The sequence below is a fragment of the Mus musculus genome, chromosome 1 (assembly GCF_000001635.26).
Source record: "Mus musculus strain C57BL/6J chromosome 1, GRCm38.p6 C57BL/6J".
Lineage (NCBI taxonomy): Eukaryota > Metazoa > Chordata > Mammalia > Rodentia > Muridae > Mus > Mus musculus.
Genome location: NC_000067.6, coordinates 73125097 through 73140687, shown reverse-complemented (window position 1 = coordinate 73140687; position 15591 = coordinate 73125097). Strand labels below are relative to the sequence as shown.

Below are 15591 nucleotides of genomic sequence, written 5' to 3'. Positions count from 1 at the left end.
CCCCACCCCCACCCTGTGAGCTTAAGTCTCATTAACATGAGCCAATCTCCAATGCTCCTGTCCAGTCTTCTTTAAGCCCCACTGCTCTAATCACCTAAGGAAATAAGTGATTCTCGAATTTTAAGGACCATGAGGGATCCATTATGTCTTAGATGAGCCCAGGAATCTACTTACTTAAGGGTTATCCTCTAACGCTGGTGATCTCTTGGAGGAACACAGACATGGGAGCCACTGGAGGGAGGGGTGATGGAACTGTTCTTTCCAACTGACACAAGGTAAGCCCCAGAGCCTAGTCTCAAGTCCATTCAACTAAGCACAAGAGCCAGATTACATAATGATACCTCTGATCCTCATATGGGAAATGAGACTTATAATATTTACATTGTACATTTCATGCAGTTACTAAGAAGTTATTCTGAAAGGGAGGGGAGGGGAGGGGAGGGGAGGGGAGGGGAGGGGAGGAGAGGAGAGGGGAGGGGAGGGGAGGGGAGGGGAGGGGAGGAGAGGAGAGGAGAGGAGAGGAGAGGAGAGGAGAGGGAGAGAAAAGAAACATGGAAGAGCAGTGAATGTTGCCTAGCAACTACATGAATCCTTTGCAAACCTTTACACATTGGATTCACAGGGGAATCTTGCAAAAGATGGATTCAGCTCAGTAAATATACAGGTTGCAGCTGAGACTACATCCCCAGCATATTCCCAGGGGATGCTGATGTTGTAACGAATGCACCACACTTTGAGTGGAGAGTGGAGAAGAAGCTGATGGGCTTAAGGAGAGAAGTCAACCAAGATGGAATAAGCTGATAGCAAGACATTAAGATTGTGGCTCAACTCATTTCTTGAGAGATGGGATAGGGGCATGGAAAAAGGCTCTCTAGAGTCCCACTCCAAAAGGGATCATAGGACAGTTGTCATAAGGCAGGACTTCCAAGAAACCCAGAGCAAGACATAGGTAAAGCGCTTTGCTTTTCCACAATTGTGGGATGAAGCAACATGGACAGACAAGGTTGGGTTTAGAACCTATGGAGCTGTATTTCAATTTTATGAACTTTGTCTCTCTTGTTTGTGAAAAAACTGATCTTTATGTGACTTATCTTGAATGGCTACTACAAAAAGATTATTTTAATCCATGCACAATACTTGGTGAATGAGGAGCATCTAGAAAACATGCAGTAGACATCAGCTAACATTTGTGTTACATCTGTGTGATCAAGATCATCACCATTTCCAGGAGATGTTAATGATAGGAAGGATGAAGGCAGATCAGCTTCTTACAAATCCCTCCTAGGTAGCACAACCCCATTTATTCATTCTATCAAAATTGGAAACAGCTTCGCTCTGCTCAGCCTCTGGCCGTGACTACAGAAAGGACAGAAATGGTTCTTACATTTCTTAGAAGAAAAACTATGAAGTCAGTATCAGAAGCAGTAATGGATAGATATGAAAGGTACGAGTTGGGAAAACATTTTACATAGGTAGTAAGTGCTTACTTTTCTTTCCAGAGCATAACCATGTATTTTCTCTTATTTACATCTTCCATGTTCACTCCCTGGCTTTGTGAATTGGACCCAGACCTTGGACTTTTCCAGTTACATTCTCCACCCCTGTGTCAAAGCAAGTAAGTGCAAGGAAATTTGTTTCATAGACTGACTAGGGTGAGAATTCTTCCAATACGCTGAGCCAGATGACCGGCTTAGGCCTGAGCTCATCCTTCTGGCTGTACATTTGCACATCTGTATATCTGGGAAACACAGGAATGAGCTAAAGTGGAACAAGATACCAGGAGACTCCAGGAAGATTGGGTCTTCTAGAAAGCTTTCCCTGCAGCCTAATGGAAAGAGTTCCTTTGGACAGGAGACAAGAAAGCTCGGAGGATTCTCCCTGAAGAACGTTCTCTGACACAGTTCCAGTATTTAATGAGAAGAATTAACTTGGTACAATACTTCACACTTGATGGAACTGCCAAGAGAATTAATAAGTACAATCCAGTTGGAAAATGCATTACAAAGCACGCATTTGGGACGTCATCACACATGCCAGCTGAAGACTGAGCCTTTGTGACATGAAATAAAGTGACAAATGCAAGTGGTAGATCCACGATCTCAATGTTTCTGCTTCACCTCATTTTAAATCTTATGGTATTCCCTCTGCCTCATGGGCCAAAAGTTCCCAGCATAGTGGCCCCTGTACATGGTGGGAGACACAGTATTTTTGAGTGCATCCCCTAGGTTCCCACGAAGCACACAGCCTAAAGGTCCCACTTATTTTATCCTGTATTTCTTTTTTAAAATCTCTTCATCAAGCTAAGAAGCCCCAAGACAAAAAATATTTTGCCCATATCCCTTTCCTTCCCTGGCAGAGTCAAATGCTTATCTGTGGTTGATTGAAACTTTGATCCACTCATTCAGGCATACAAGAGTCAACACATTTCTTTCTGTGACTTCTGGGAAGGACATTGCAACAAGTCAGAATGATTTGGAAGCTGTGGACCTTCAATCTTGGTCAATGTGGACAGTGACAGAAGTCAGATCAGGAGCAAAGTTCTCTGCACCCTATCATTAGATTCTTTTTCTCTCTTTTCCTTTCTTTTCTTTTCTTTTCTTTTCTTTTCTTTTCTTTCCTTTCCTTTCCTTTCCTTTTCTTCTTTCTTTTTCTTTCTCCCTCTCTTTCTTTCTCTCTCTCTTTCTTTCTTTCTTTCTTTCTTTTTTCCTTCTTTTTTCTTTCTTTCTTTTCTTTTTAGTTTATGTGTCATTGGAATAGAAATCATAAACATTTAATTTCTTTGCCATTAAATATACCCCTCTGGGTCTCCCATATTACCATTAGAAGGGAAGAGAAGCAAGGCAGCATAGGGCAGCAGACCTCCAAGCAGAAATTGGCTGCTGTGCTGGATGTCTGCAGACTGGGTGGTCTAAGTGCAGAGATGTTCTCGCTGAGGTTGGGTTGTGAGAGTCACAAGGCACCACCCACCTGAGAACTCAGGACCCAGGGACCTCAGACAGAAGCAGAGACCTGGTTTGGACGAGGCTCCTGAGCTGAGGATCGACAGAGTTAACTGAAGAGAGGAGATACGAGACCCAAGAGAATGGTTTTTGACACATAGCTAAGGATTGCTGAATTGCTGTAGAAAATTAGGAAAAGGCCCAAAGAATGAAAAATTAGAGCACCAATTTCTCCAATTTTTAACTTGGTTCCAGAAATCAAAATGTGTGAGCTTAACAGTAATAACTCAAGCTTAGATTTCTTTTCTAGACACTAAATATGTAATTAATTGGTTTTAGTGGTAATTGTCAAAGCGTACGCATTGAGAAAAATTAAGTCATACTAATGTTTGGGTTTTTAATTAATTTATTCTATTTCACATGTATTTCATGCAGATGTACCCTGCATGTATATCTGTATCAGGGTGCCAGACCCCCCAGAATTGGAGTGACAGACAGCTGTGAGCTGACATGTTGGTGCTGGGAATCAAACCCAGGTCCTCTGGAAGAGCAGCCAAGTGCTCTTAATCACTGAGCCATCTCTCCAGGTCTCCAATGTCTGTATTTTAATAGCTTACATGTTGATTGCAAGGATTTCATCAACATAAGGAATATTGAATAAGGTAATGTTATCACAATTTAATATAGGATTTTTGCTTTGCATTCCAATGTATGCACATATATTACAGAGATGTCCATTCATTCATTCTCTCTCATGATAACGAATGACCAAGATACTTGACATATAAAACCAAAGTGCTTAATCTGGTTCACAGTTTCAGAGGTTTCAAGTCATGTCACTTGGAACCCATAGCAGGATGGGATACCATAGCAGAAATGAGTGGCCAGCTATTCATCCCACAATCAGTACACTAAATAGAACCTTAAAATCTCCGATAAAGGCAAACTCCCAATGACACAGGCCCTACTTCTTAAAGCATCTCCAACAATACTGCCTTGGGGACAAGGCATTTAACATGTGAGCTCCCAAGGAATAATCATAGTCCAGACAGAAATATTACTTTGTATATTTCATATATATGTGTATATACACATATGTTTCTATATCTGAGTATATATGTGTGCATCTACTTATTTTATCATAATGTACAGAATGGAGAAAGTGAGGTAAAAAATAAATATCTCGATATATATGTAATGAACTTTAAGCATTTGGGGTGTGTGTGTGTAGTTCAAAAACAGGTTGTGCAATTATTTACACATGCATGTGGAAACCACAGCACTATGTCAAGTGTCTTCCTCAATTGCTCTCTTCCTTATTTTCTTAGACAGCATCTCTCACTGAACCTGGAGATCTGATCAATTTGGTTCTACTGGCTGACCAGGGAGCAGCAGCAATACCCATGTCTCCACCTCCCAGCACTGGGATTATGCTGCTAAACCCAGATTAGTATGTGAATGCTAAACATTCAAACTCAGGTTCTCATGCTTGAATAGAGAGCAGTTTGCTCATCAGCCCCAGGACAATTTTTAATGGGATGATAGGAATTCATTTTGTCCATTATCATAATTAGTCACAAGGATATAGTATTTGGTATGACCCTATTGAATAAGGAGCATTATGACACTGGTTAGAAGAAGAAGAAGAAGAAGAAGAAGAAGAAGAAGAAGAAGAAGAAGAAGAAGAAGAAGAAGAAGAAGAAGAAGAAGAAGAAGAAAAGAAACCAGATTCATCTATAGAAAGTATTTCCAGCTTCTGGCTATTATAAACAAGGCTGCTATGAACATAGTGAACCCAGATGCCCCTCAACAGAGGAATGGATACCGAAAATGTGGTACATTTACACAATGGAATACTACTCAGCTATTAAAAAAATGAATTTATGAAATTCCTAGGCAAATGGATGGACCTGGAGGGTATCATCCTGAGTGAAGTAACCCAATCACAAAGGAACTCGCACAATATGTACTCACTGATAAGTGGATATTAGCCCAGAAACTTAGGATACCCAAGATATAAGATACAATTTGCCAAACGCATGAAATTCAAGAAGAACAAAGACTAAAGTGTGGACACTTTACCCTTTCTTAGAAATGGGAATAAAACACCCATGGAAGGAGTTACAGAGACAAAATTTGGAGCTGTGACGAAAGGATGGACCATCTAGTGATTGCCATATGCAGGGATCCATCCCATAATCAGCTTCCAAATGCTGACACCATTGCATACACTAACAGATTTTGCTGAAAGGACCCAGATATAGCTCTCTCTTGTGAGACTATGCCGGGGCCTAGCAAACACAGAAGTGGATGCTCACAGTCAGCTATTGGATGGATCACAGGGCCCCCAATGGAGGAGCTAGAGAAAGTACTCAAGGAGCTAAAGGGATCTGCAACCCTATAGGTGGAAAAACATTATGAACTAACCAGTACCCCGGAGCTCTTAACTCTAGCTGCATATGTATCAAAAGATGGCCTAGTTGGCCATCACTGCAAAGAGAGGCCCATTGGACTTGCAAACTTTATATGCCCCAGTACAGGGGAACGCCAGGGCCAAAAAGGGGGAGTGGGTGGGTAGGGGACTGGGGGTGGGTGGGTATGGGGGACCTTTGGGATAGCATTGAAAATGTAAACGAGGAAAATACCTAATTAAAAAAAAAGTCATCATTGGAAAGAGAGGCCCATTGGACACGCAAACTGTATATGCCCCAGTACAGGGGAACGCCAGGGCCAAAAAAAAAAAAAAAATGGGGATGAGTGGGTAGAGAAGTGGGGGGAGGGTATGGGGGACCTTTGGGATAGCATTGGAAATGTAATTGAGGAAAATATGTAATAAAAATAAATAAATAAATAAATAAATAAATAAATAAATAAATAAATAAATAAGAAAAAAAAGAAAGTATTTCCAAATAAAGCTCATTGGCACACTTTGGGGACTGACAGGAAGGTTACAGATTGTTCAATGATAGTTTTAAGTTCCCACAAAAGCAATAAGATACCATGAAATCTTATGGATAGACCTAAGCTAAGTTTTGAAAACTATTGAGTTGAAATAATTGCCTCCCCAGTGCCACCAGATGAAAGTGTGGCTGATGCTGGCTAATGAGTCCTAAATCCTTGAAGCCAACACAGACTGACAGATCCCAGCTTCACCACCAGGCTCAGCTCAATGCTCAGGGTCTCTCTGCTCTTGCTCGATTTCTTTCTAAAATACAAATAACTAAAATGTGGTCTATGTAACTGGTATCAGATGCCTAGAGTGGGGATTTTTCACATTCTCTGCTTGAAGGTGACATTGATCGGATAGTATGGAGGACTCGAGGGTCCTAACTTGAGTTCTAAAAGTAGTTCTCAATGATTTCTGGGAAAACAACTCAGAACTTTTTAAGCTACTTGCTAAATAAAAGCCCCAAGCCTGACCTGCTTCTAAGAAGAAGTTGGAGCCCTAAGCAGCAATAAGGGAGTAAAATTACAAATTTGAAGAAAGTGACATATTTTGTGCCACTGAAATCTCTGAAGTGTTGTTGGGGGAGCATTTCAATAGGTGTTAACAAACCTGACCATATTCCCATAGAATTTTTGGAATAATAATGAATGAAAATAGAAAGAATCCAAGGGACCAGAGGTCCTTAAGAAAAGGCATGATTACAGCGGATGATGGTTAGTGGAGAATTTCTAATTGGCCAAAGTGTTGAGACTAGTGAATACTTTGAATGCCAAGACCCAAAAATGGTGTCAATCACATTACCCTCTTCAAGGCTCCGGGAACATCTCAGAAGGTGCAGGGGAAAAAAAAATGTAAGGGCCAAAGAATGGGGAGAAATGGTTTGAGAATATCTTATATTTTTCTAGACACAGCTGGTCCATTGCAACCATGAGCTCAGAGCAATTGTGGTTGACTTCACAAGACCTTCACAAAACAGGGCTTGTCAACATCCAGTAGTGAATGAGGGAAGGGACTCATGAAGCCCCATCTCTCCCTGAGGAGCTATGGGTACCTAATGGTTGCTAGGTAAAAGGAATCATTTTCTTTAGTGGTATAGACACTGAATGGCAAACCTTCCTGAGAATGGAGCCAACACAGAGTTGCTGAAACCTAATCATCTGAGTGCAATACCAATTGTACTCCTGGAGTCACACCAAATTCAAGGGCCATTAGATATCCCTGTGGCAGCTTGACTAGGAATGGCCCCAATAGACACAAGTGCTTAAATGTGTGGCTCATAAGGAGTAGCATTATTAGGAGGTGTGGCCTTGTCAGAGGAAGTATGTCACTGTGGAGGTGGGGTTTTGATATCTTATATATGCTCAAGCTACATCCAGTATGGACATAGTCTCCTTCTTCTGACTTTGGATCAAGATGTAGAAATCTCAGCTCTTTCTTCAGTACCAAGTCTGCCTGCCTGTACTCTACACTGTTTCCCACCATGATGATAATGGACTAAAGCTCTGAAACTGTAAGCCAATGTAAACCAACACAAATTAAATGTTTTCTTTTATAAGAGTTGCTGTGCTCATAGTGTCTCTTCTCAGCAATGGAAACCCTGCATAAGGCAGTCCTATTTTTGCTTAAATTAATTTTGACTCCTATGAATCTTCATAGTTCCATCTTTCTATTATTAAATCCTGATGGATGGGAGTCAATCAGAGCTGAAAGCCTCCTCAGAATAGCCTTAGATTCCTTCAGTACTCCCTTTCCATTGCTCTAGACCATCCATCATCCCATCATTGTCAGGACACGTCAATGTCCTCTGAATCATTCTCCTGCCTCTCCATGCATTGCTAACTAAACTATCTCAAAAAGATGAGGCTGTTCACTGCTTTCTATGTGCTTTGAAGAGAGGAATAGTTAAGATCAACCGTGCTCTGATGTGTGTTAGTGTTAACTCTGCAGTCAAGGAGCTTGTACAGAGAAAAGTCATATCAATTTAAGATATTATGCAAAATAAGTACAAGTGCTTTACATTTTCAAAGGGCCAAAAAATACAAAATAAAAAATTTCTAACATGGAAGATTCTTTTGAGGTTAATTAATTGGTCAGAGTTCCAAATGGGAAGAACACTGTGACCAATGAGGATTAGAGCAAGTTGGGAGATACACACAGAAAGCATGCTAAACAAAGCATGTCACATTTTCACAACCAAAGGCTCTGTAACCAAGGGATTTTTCTGTTATCAAACCAGTCTTATTAATTGAAAGTTTCCTATGTCTCTTGGCATAGAAGAAATGCTGTGCAAACTGAAGTCCATATGAACACCACTACACTTAAGGATGCTGAGCACACGATTCGCTGCCTCCAAGAAGGAGCTAGTGTGCTCCAGGAAAAAGAGTTGGGGAGGTCAACTGACACCAACCACATCATCCCAGAAGTCTCTGCACACTGCTCTGAGAGCATTGGGGGTAGCTTGGAACCTCCTGGAACATGTGCTGGGTGAGTAGGGTGTGTTGTGTTTTATTTCCTCAATTAAAGCAAATTCTAACCTTGAAAGAACACAGGGTACAGCCTCTGTGATGCAGACATAAGGAACTTGGAGGATTGGAGAGTTTTTCTGTAGGCCAGATGTTCTATGAGCCTTACTTCCCTGGCCTGAATGAATCTGTAGGACCCATTATTTCTTCGTAGTTTATAAGGACTTTGGCTTTGATCAGAAAAGCAGCTGGCATTCTTTCCTGTGAAGAGGGTAACTGACCCAAGAGACCAGCAGAGTGACTGTCCCTCTTTTGTGACTTTGTGTTCCCACTAAAACTACTTGGGCATAAAACTATAGGAATGAATATAACCTTGTACAACCTTTAGTAAATAATAATAATAATAATGGTTTTAAATTACATGTACCTGTGGGTGTGGCTCAATGGTAGAGTATTATCTTTTATGTTCAGTTCCCTAGGTCAATCCTAGTCAAGCCGGCTCCCATCTGCATCAGGAAGAAATAATCCAAACCACATTCAGACTCATCGGGCCATTTATCTACACAATGATAAAGTTATCTGGCCAACCTTGAAACTCTCCTTGATTCCAGAGAGAATTTCTTATTTGCTTACTACATGTACCAGCCAACCTCAATCAAGCATCAAATTAAATTTATGAAATATCATAGGCCATAAAAAGGAAAAAACACACAGCTATTAATGCATGAAATTATTTGATGGGGAGTGGAGAAAGAGCTTAAACAATAAATATACTGACAAAAATATAATTTAAAATGTTAATATATAGTGTAGAATATGTTCAAAGTATACTGTAAGTCCATGAAAATGTGCATGACCTTATGTGACCACATAAAACAAAATAAAATGAAGTAAAATAAAATAAATGCTATGCATCTGGGGATATGATTCCTTGCCTAGCATGCAAGTCCAACTCTTAGAAAAAAAAAACCCACATGAATCAATTGTTGTAAAATAAAATGCTAAATTATGCACAAAAATATGAAGCGAGTCATATACTGGGGGAAACTTGCTTTAAAAATTATAAGATACTGGAAAAATAGCCAAGTTATTAAAGTACTGGCCTTGTAAGAACAAGGACCCAAGTTCAACGTCCAGAATGCATGCAAAGTAATAGTGTAGTAGCAAAATCCCAAGGCTGAGGAAGCTGCAGACAGGCAGATCCCTGGGGTGTTGCTGGCCAAGCTACCGAGTCTGCTCAGTAAGGGCTAGGCTAGCGAGAGACCCTGTCTCAAATAAAAAAAGCTGACTGATTCGAGGTTGACTTCTGGCCTCCACATAAGCATGGGCATGAGTGCACACACACGCACACACACACACCCCAAAACAAACAAGTAAATGGTAACAAAAACTGTAGAATAATACTCAGGTGAAATATATACACTTTCATCTCATAAGAGATGAACTTAGAGTTATGAATAAACGCGTGGTTAAGTTCAGTATGAGTGGGATGCTGTATATGTAGAAATAGGCCTTGTCATACATGCTTGTAAGTGGATATTAGTATACACTTATAGGATGCTCATTTGAAAAAAAAATGTTTCAATAAAATATAAGTTCACTTGACTCAGCCAAGCTATGTGTGATGGAACACAGCACAAGTAAGGAGGAGGTCCCTGGCCAGGAGTGGGATTATGCAGAGTCACAACGCCTGCTGGCTATCCAAGTGCTTCACCTCACACCCTGCAAGACATGATTGCTAGTCTGTAATGTTACCATTTGCAAACCCAGGGGGCTGGCCTGGTATTTTTACAGCTGGAGATCAGGATTCAACTGATTGAAATTTGGCTTGTGGGAGCAGGGAAAAACCCTAGAGACCTCCTGCTCTGACCTTCTCCTCTGATAGATGATCAGAGGGGTGGGGTGAGAGAGATGAAATATCCAATGACTTAAGCCAATCAGAGCAGAGTTAGGGTTTCAAGTCTTACCTCCTACCCCAGGCTCCTGCCATCTTTCAGCCTTGTGTGTTCCATTCCGGCTAATCAACCTTCTGGATGACGTGTTTTGCGGTCTATCATCTGGCTTTCATTAATAACTTGCTAGTCTGGTGCTTTGTAATGGTCTGTCATAAAGTCCATGGCTGCCTGTGGTCCCAGTCACTTTGAGTGCAATGTAAGAGGAAGAGCAGTGACCAGCTCTTGTCTGGAGGTACCACTGCAAAGCAGTACATACTTGTACAAATCTAAAGATCACGTGTTTATCTGTGGAAAATAAGAAGTTTATATGTCCCATGAACCCTTTGGGTGTATTTTCTGAAAGTCCTGCCATTTCCCTGTGTTGAAGTATTAACATATCAGACACAGTAGTACATGCTCGAACACTCACCTACTCTGGAGGCTGAGGCAGGAAGGTTGTTTGAGCCTTTCATGAACCAAGATGGACTATTTCAAAAACACAGAACCATAGAAATCATATATATGAATTCAAGGACCTGGAAAACATTCAAGAAAATGTCTAGATAGCAAGACATATGTAGATTTGGAGACAAAGTTTATGAATGATACTGTTAATTTCTATCATAACCCATAACCAGCTGTAGAGATAGGTGATATATTTGACTACAGCCCAGAGCAGTCATGAAACAGGGACATGACATAGCTCAGACCAACCTTGCTCAATAGAACATAATGGGAACCACATTTGCATTTCCGTGCTCCAGTAGCCACATAAAGAAGTAAGAAAAACAATTGAAATTAATTTTAATAATACATTTTATTTCATCCAGTGGAAATGAGATATTATTTTAGTGTGTAACCAATATTTTAAAATTAATAAAATGTTTTATATCCTTCCTTTCTTACTACCCCTGTAAGCCTGGTGTGTATTTTATTAAATAAGCACAATTCAGTTTAAATGCTGAAATCTTTAGCAAGGCTTGATTTTCCAAGCTCATAAAACTTACGCTTGGAGCACTATCGAGTTATTTCATACCTACTCCATCCAGAAAGTGAAGTGCATGTGTGTCAGTTCTTAAACTGAATTAACAATTCAGTTCTCAGTTGCATAGCTCATATTTCAAGTGCCTAGTAATCCCATGTGGCTACCATATTGGACAGCACTGGTCAGAATGTTTGGCCACCCACTTCTACCCTTAAGAGCATGTTTGGCTCATCAGACAAAACAAGAGAGCATTATACTCTTTAGAGAAAGGCCATCAGAACACGAGAAATAATAATCAAATAAGATTTATTTTTCGAAAGCATTTTCATGCAGATGGCATGGCAGCTACCAGAAAGGAATAAGAATCACATGGCTTTGGAAAGACTAAAGAGAAACAAAAATTGGCCATCTCCCTGTTCCAAGCAAATACTGCTGTCATATCTTCAGAATAAATGTGGACATAAAAATAGTTGATAAGTAAAACATTTCTGAAGCCTCACGTTGGAGAAGGGTTCCTGCCTCGCAGCATCCTTCTGCTTCAAATTTTGCTACATCAGTGACTGTTCCAAGGCCATATCCCCTGATAAAATCACCCCTACACCCAAAAGGAAAAGATTATGAAAATGTTAACTATGCCCATTTTTCACCTATCTCAAAAAATAAATAAATGAAATTCAAGGATGGTTGCCAGAGTTATGATATTCTATAAAGTTTATCCATTTTGCTTAAATTATACTTTCTGAAACAATATTAATTTGCATATCCACATGTTTTCCCACATTCTTGTCTTCCCAGCTCTGTTGGACTCTAAGAAAGGACAGCCATGAGAGATCTCTACCACCTGACATTCTTTAGCTGACCACTTCCTGCTTACCCCAACATTGGACAAACACTTGCCAGAAGAGACACTTTTCTACCACCGCTCCCTTTTGCCCACATCAGGGAGCTCACAACTGCCTATAACTCTAGATCCAGGGGGCTTGAGACCTTCTTTTAGCCTCTTCAGGCACCCACACACATGTGGTACATGCATGCACACACAGAGACACACACACATACACATGCACACACACACACACACACACACACACACATAAAAAAATCTTTAAAAACAACAACAAATGCTAAAATTGTAGTTGGATAGTGAAGAAAGGTGCACATCTAAATCCTTAAAGGGATGGGACAAATTAGAGGGATAAGAATTAAAATATAAATGCAAGGAAACAATGGTCTTTCAAAACACATGCCCTTGTGGTGGTTTGAATATGCTTATCCCATGGGAAGTGGCACTATTAGGGGGTGTGGCCTTGTTAAAATAGGTGTGGCCCTGTTGGAGGAAGTGTGTTACCATGTAGGTAGGCTTTGAGGTCTCCTAGGTGCTCAAGCTACACCCAGTGTGGATGATATTCTCCTCCTGGCTGCCTTTGGATTAATATGCAGAACTCTTGGCTCCTCCAGCGTCATGTCTGCCTGCATGCTGCCACACTTCCCACCATGATGCTAATGAATTGAACCACTGAAACTGTAAGCTAGTTCCAATGAAATGTTTGCCTTTATAAGAGTTCCCTTGGTCATGGTGTCCCTTCACAGCAATGGAAACCCTAACAAAGACAACCCCACCAAGGAAAGCAGAGTGTTTGGCATCTATTCTCTTAAGACCCCAAGGCCAGAGGAAAATGACCCTTGTGTCCCTTGAGGTCCCCAGAGGCAGAGGAAGGACTCTCACATGTCTATGTTTAGCCCTCAGAACAGCAGAGCTAGGCTACTCGTCTGACAAATAGAGTCAAACAATACTCAGTAGATCAAAATCACTAGTCATCAACCTCTCGGTCTGAACTATTCCATCCTACAATGGCTGGGTTATTAGGGTGTTATTTACAGCAGGGAGTCCATTTGCATCTCAGGAAGCCTCATGATAGATTTGCAACAACTCCTGTTTAACCTCCATTCTTGGCAGCTGACCATAGCTCTGTCACATGCTCCACAGCTGAACTACCTCTGGCTGCCTGCAGTCTTCACCTCTGAAATATCATCATATCTGATGCTCCAGGAACTCTGCCTGAGCCAGGAAAAGGGTTTGTTGGTCAACATCTGCCAGAAGAGAGCACCACAATTTCATCTTCCTTCCTTCCTTCCTTCCTTCCTTCCTTCCTTCCTTCCTTCCTTCCTTCCTTCCTTCCTTCCTTCCTTCCTTCCTTCCTTCTTCTTTCCTTCCTGTGAACAAGTACATTCCAGAACATGTAAATGATGGTCAGAGGACAACTTGCAAGAGTCAGCAGAGGCCTTCCACCATGTAAGTCCTAGGGATTGAACTTGGGTCATCAAATTTATCAACAAGAGCTGTCACCCATTGAACCATCTCAATGACCCCCTTGAAACATTTTAAATTTGCAATTGGAATGTATATTTATGTAAACACAGTAACATAAATAAACAGTAAAATAAATAAATTACTGTCAAATTAAGATAAATTATCAAATTAAGACAATTGCCAATATTATCATCTCAAACATTTGTCATTCATTTGTATTGAAAGCATCCAAAATTCCACTCATTTGAAATACATCATTTACTTACCATGTGTAGTTACACTCTGTGATAGAAGATTAGGGCTATTCCTCCATTCAGTTGCATGGTTCACTCCATCCCTCGCTCCCACCCCCAACACACACAGTCTTTCCAGCCTTTGGTAATCACTATTCTGGCATTTACTTTTACAGATAGGTGAGAACATGCAGTGTGTCTCTTTCTATGCCTGACTGATTCCAGCTCACATAACATCCTCCTGCTCATCCAAGTATTCATGTTGTTTTCAACGACAGGATGCCTTTCTATTTTAAGGTGGCATGATACTCCATGGTATATTCATATGGCACTTCCCTCACCTATTCATCTGCTTTTGAATACCTAGTAGATTCCAAATCTCCATTCTTGTGAATTCTGCTGTTAAAAAAAAATGGGAGGGAAATATTTTCTTTGACATGCTAAGACAGCAAACATTTTTTTAAATTACATTTCAAAGACACAAAGGGGGAAAAACAGAGATTCTTAATGATTATATTTCTAAAAAACATTTCTGAAAGAAAGATTCCTTTACCCAGGCAGGACTGGCTGTTGCCAGGAAGCAGGAGTCCGGGTTAAATGTCCTCCCTAAGCCCCTTGCTGCCCTGGGATTGTCAGCTCTCTGATTAATATTCCAGAAGAGATGTAACAGGGAGGGAACGACTGAGTAGTGTTCATGAAGAAGGGTGGTAGGAAGGGGAAAGGAAAAGAGGCCAGGAAACATTCCCTGATCCCACACGAAGTATGTGTGCTGGGTGTGGCGGGGAAGGAGAGAACCTGTCACTGGGGTGTTGAGCAAAGATTCAAGGTCATTCGTGCATTCTTTCAAACAACCTCTCCTCTTTGGCACATGGTGGATGTGGTCCTTTGGGTTTTGGCAAAGGCGAAAAATGGGGAATTCAGTGTAAAAGCGTTCCAGCTTCTGAGGGAGAGAGAAGATGAAGGAGGCTGAATTTCACAGGGAGCCTGCCAAGGGTGAGGCTGATGAGGAAAGGGGAGAGGAGGGGATCCAGGAGGAGCTGCCTGTGAGACACAGGAGTTCACTGGAGCCGAGGAAGTACCCCCTGAAACTGCCCAGAATGGCAGCTGAGCCTTTATGGGATGAATGAACAATCGAAAGCATCGTGCATCTACCTGGGCTGAGATTCCGCACCTTTGATAAACACAGGGACCAATAGCTTTCAGAGTCGGGCTGGAGGCTCTGCAACCTCAAGGACATTGGAAGTCCTATGGAAAAGCAAACGTCCTGGTGCAAACCCTAGGCAGTTCTGAACAGGCTTAAAGCTGTCGGGTGTTCAGCAGAGTGATGTCATTCATGAACCTGGTACAACAGCGAGGGGTGGGGGTGCCTTTTCATTGTTTTGCTTTGTTTCTGACTTTGTTTCTTTGGGTGTGGGGGTTTTCTTTTTCTCCCTCCCCCCCCCCCCGCCCCCAGAGATCTAGTCTACAAAACACGAGAGGGGTGTTGGGAGCAGGCAGAACACTGAGAGGCAGGCCGTTGTCCTTCTTCCCCAACCACATGTACAGTCTCAAACTGCAACAGAATCCAAGGGTACTTCTGGAATAGCACACACTGAAACCACCGAGGTCAGGAGAATTCTAAGAGGCGTGATAAACAAGGCTGGGCTTCAATTGCATCCTTCACACTAACTCCTATGTTCAATGCCCAACCTATTCACGCTTCAGTTTCCCCATTTGCAGAGCAGGGTAGAGAAGGCCAACTCATGGATTTCTATTAGAAATCAAATATTTCCCTGCCACA

General features: G+C 41.4%; 2 long non-coding RNA genes across 2 annotated transcripts in view; one reads left to right on the top strand and one right to left on the bottom strand.

The window, feature by feature from the left end:
• The window catches only part of Gm29185, a 168986-nt gene extending 168543 nt beyond the window's left edge, over nt 1-443 (bottom strand). Inside the window, exon 1 of the long non-coding RNA XR_865539.3 lies at nt 175-443. This is a non-coding gene — a long non-coding RNA (predicted gene 29185). The remainder of the gene's footprint in view (nt 1-174) is intronic.
• On the top strand, nt 11-2103 carry Gm31254 (predicted gene, 31254). The gene is made up of 2 exons (NR_168338.1): nt 11-275; nt 1570-2103. It is a non-coding gene; the product is annotated as a predicted gene, 31254 (long non-coding RNA).
• The last annotated feature ends 13488 nt before the right edge of the window (nt 2104-15591 follow it).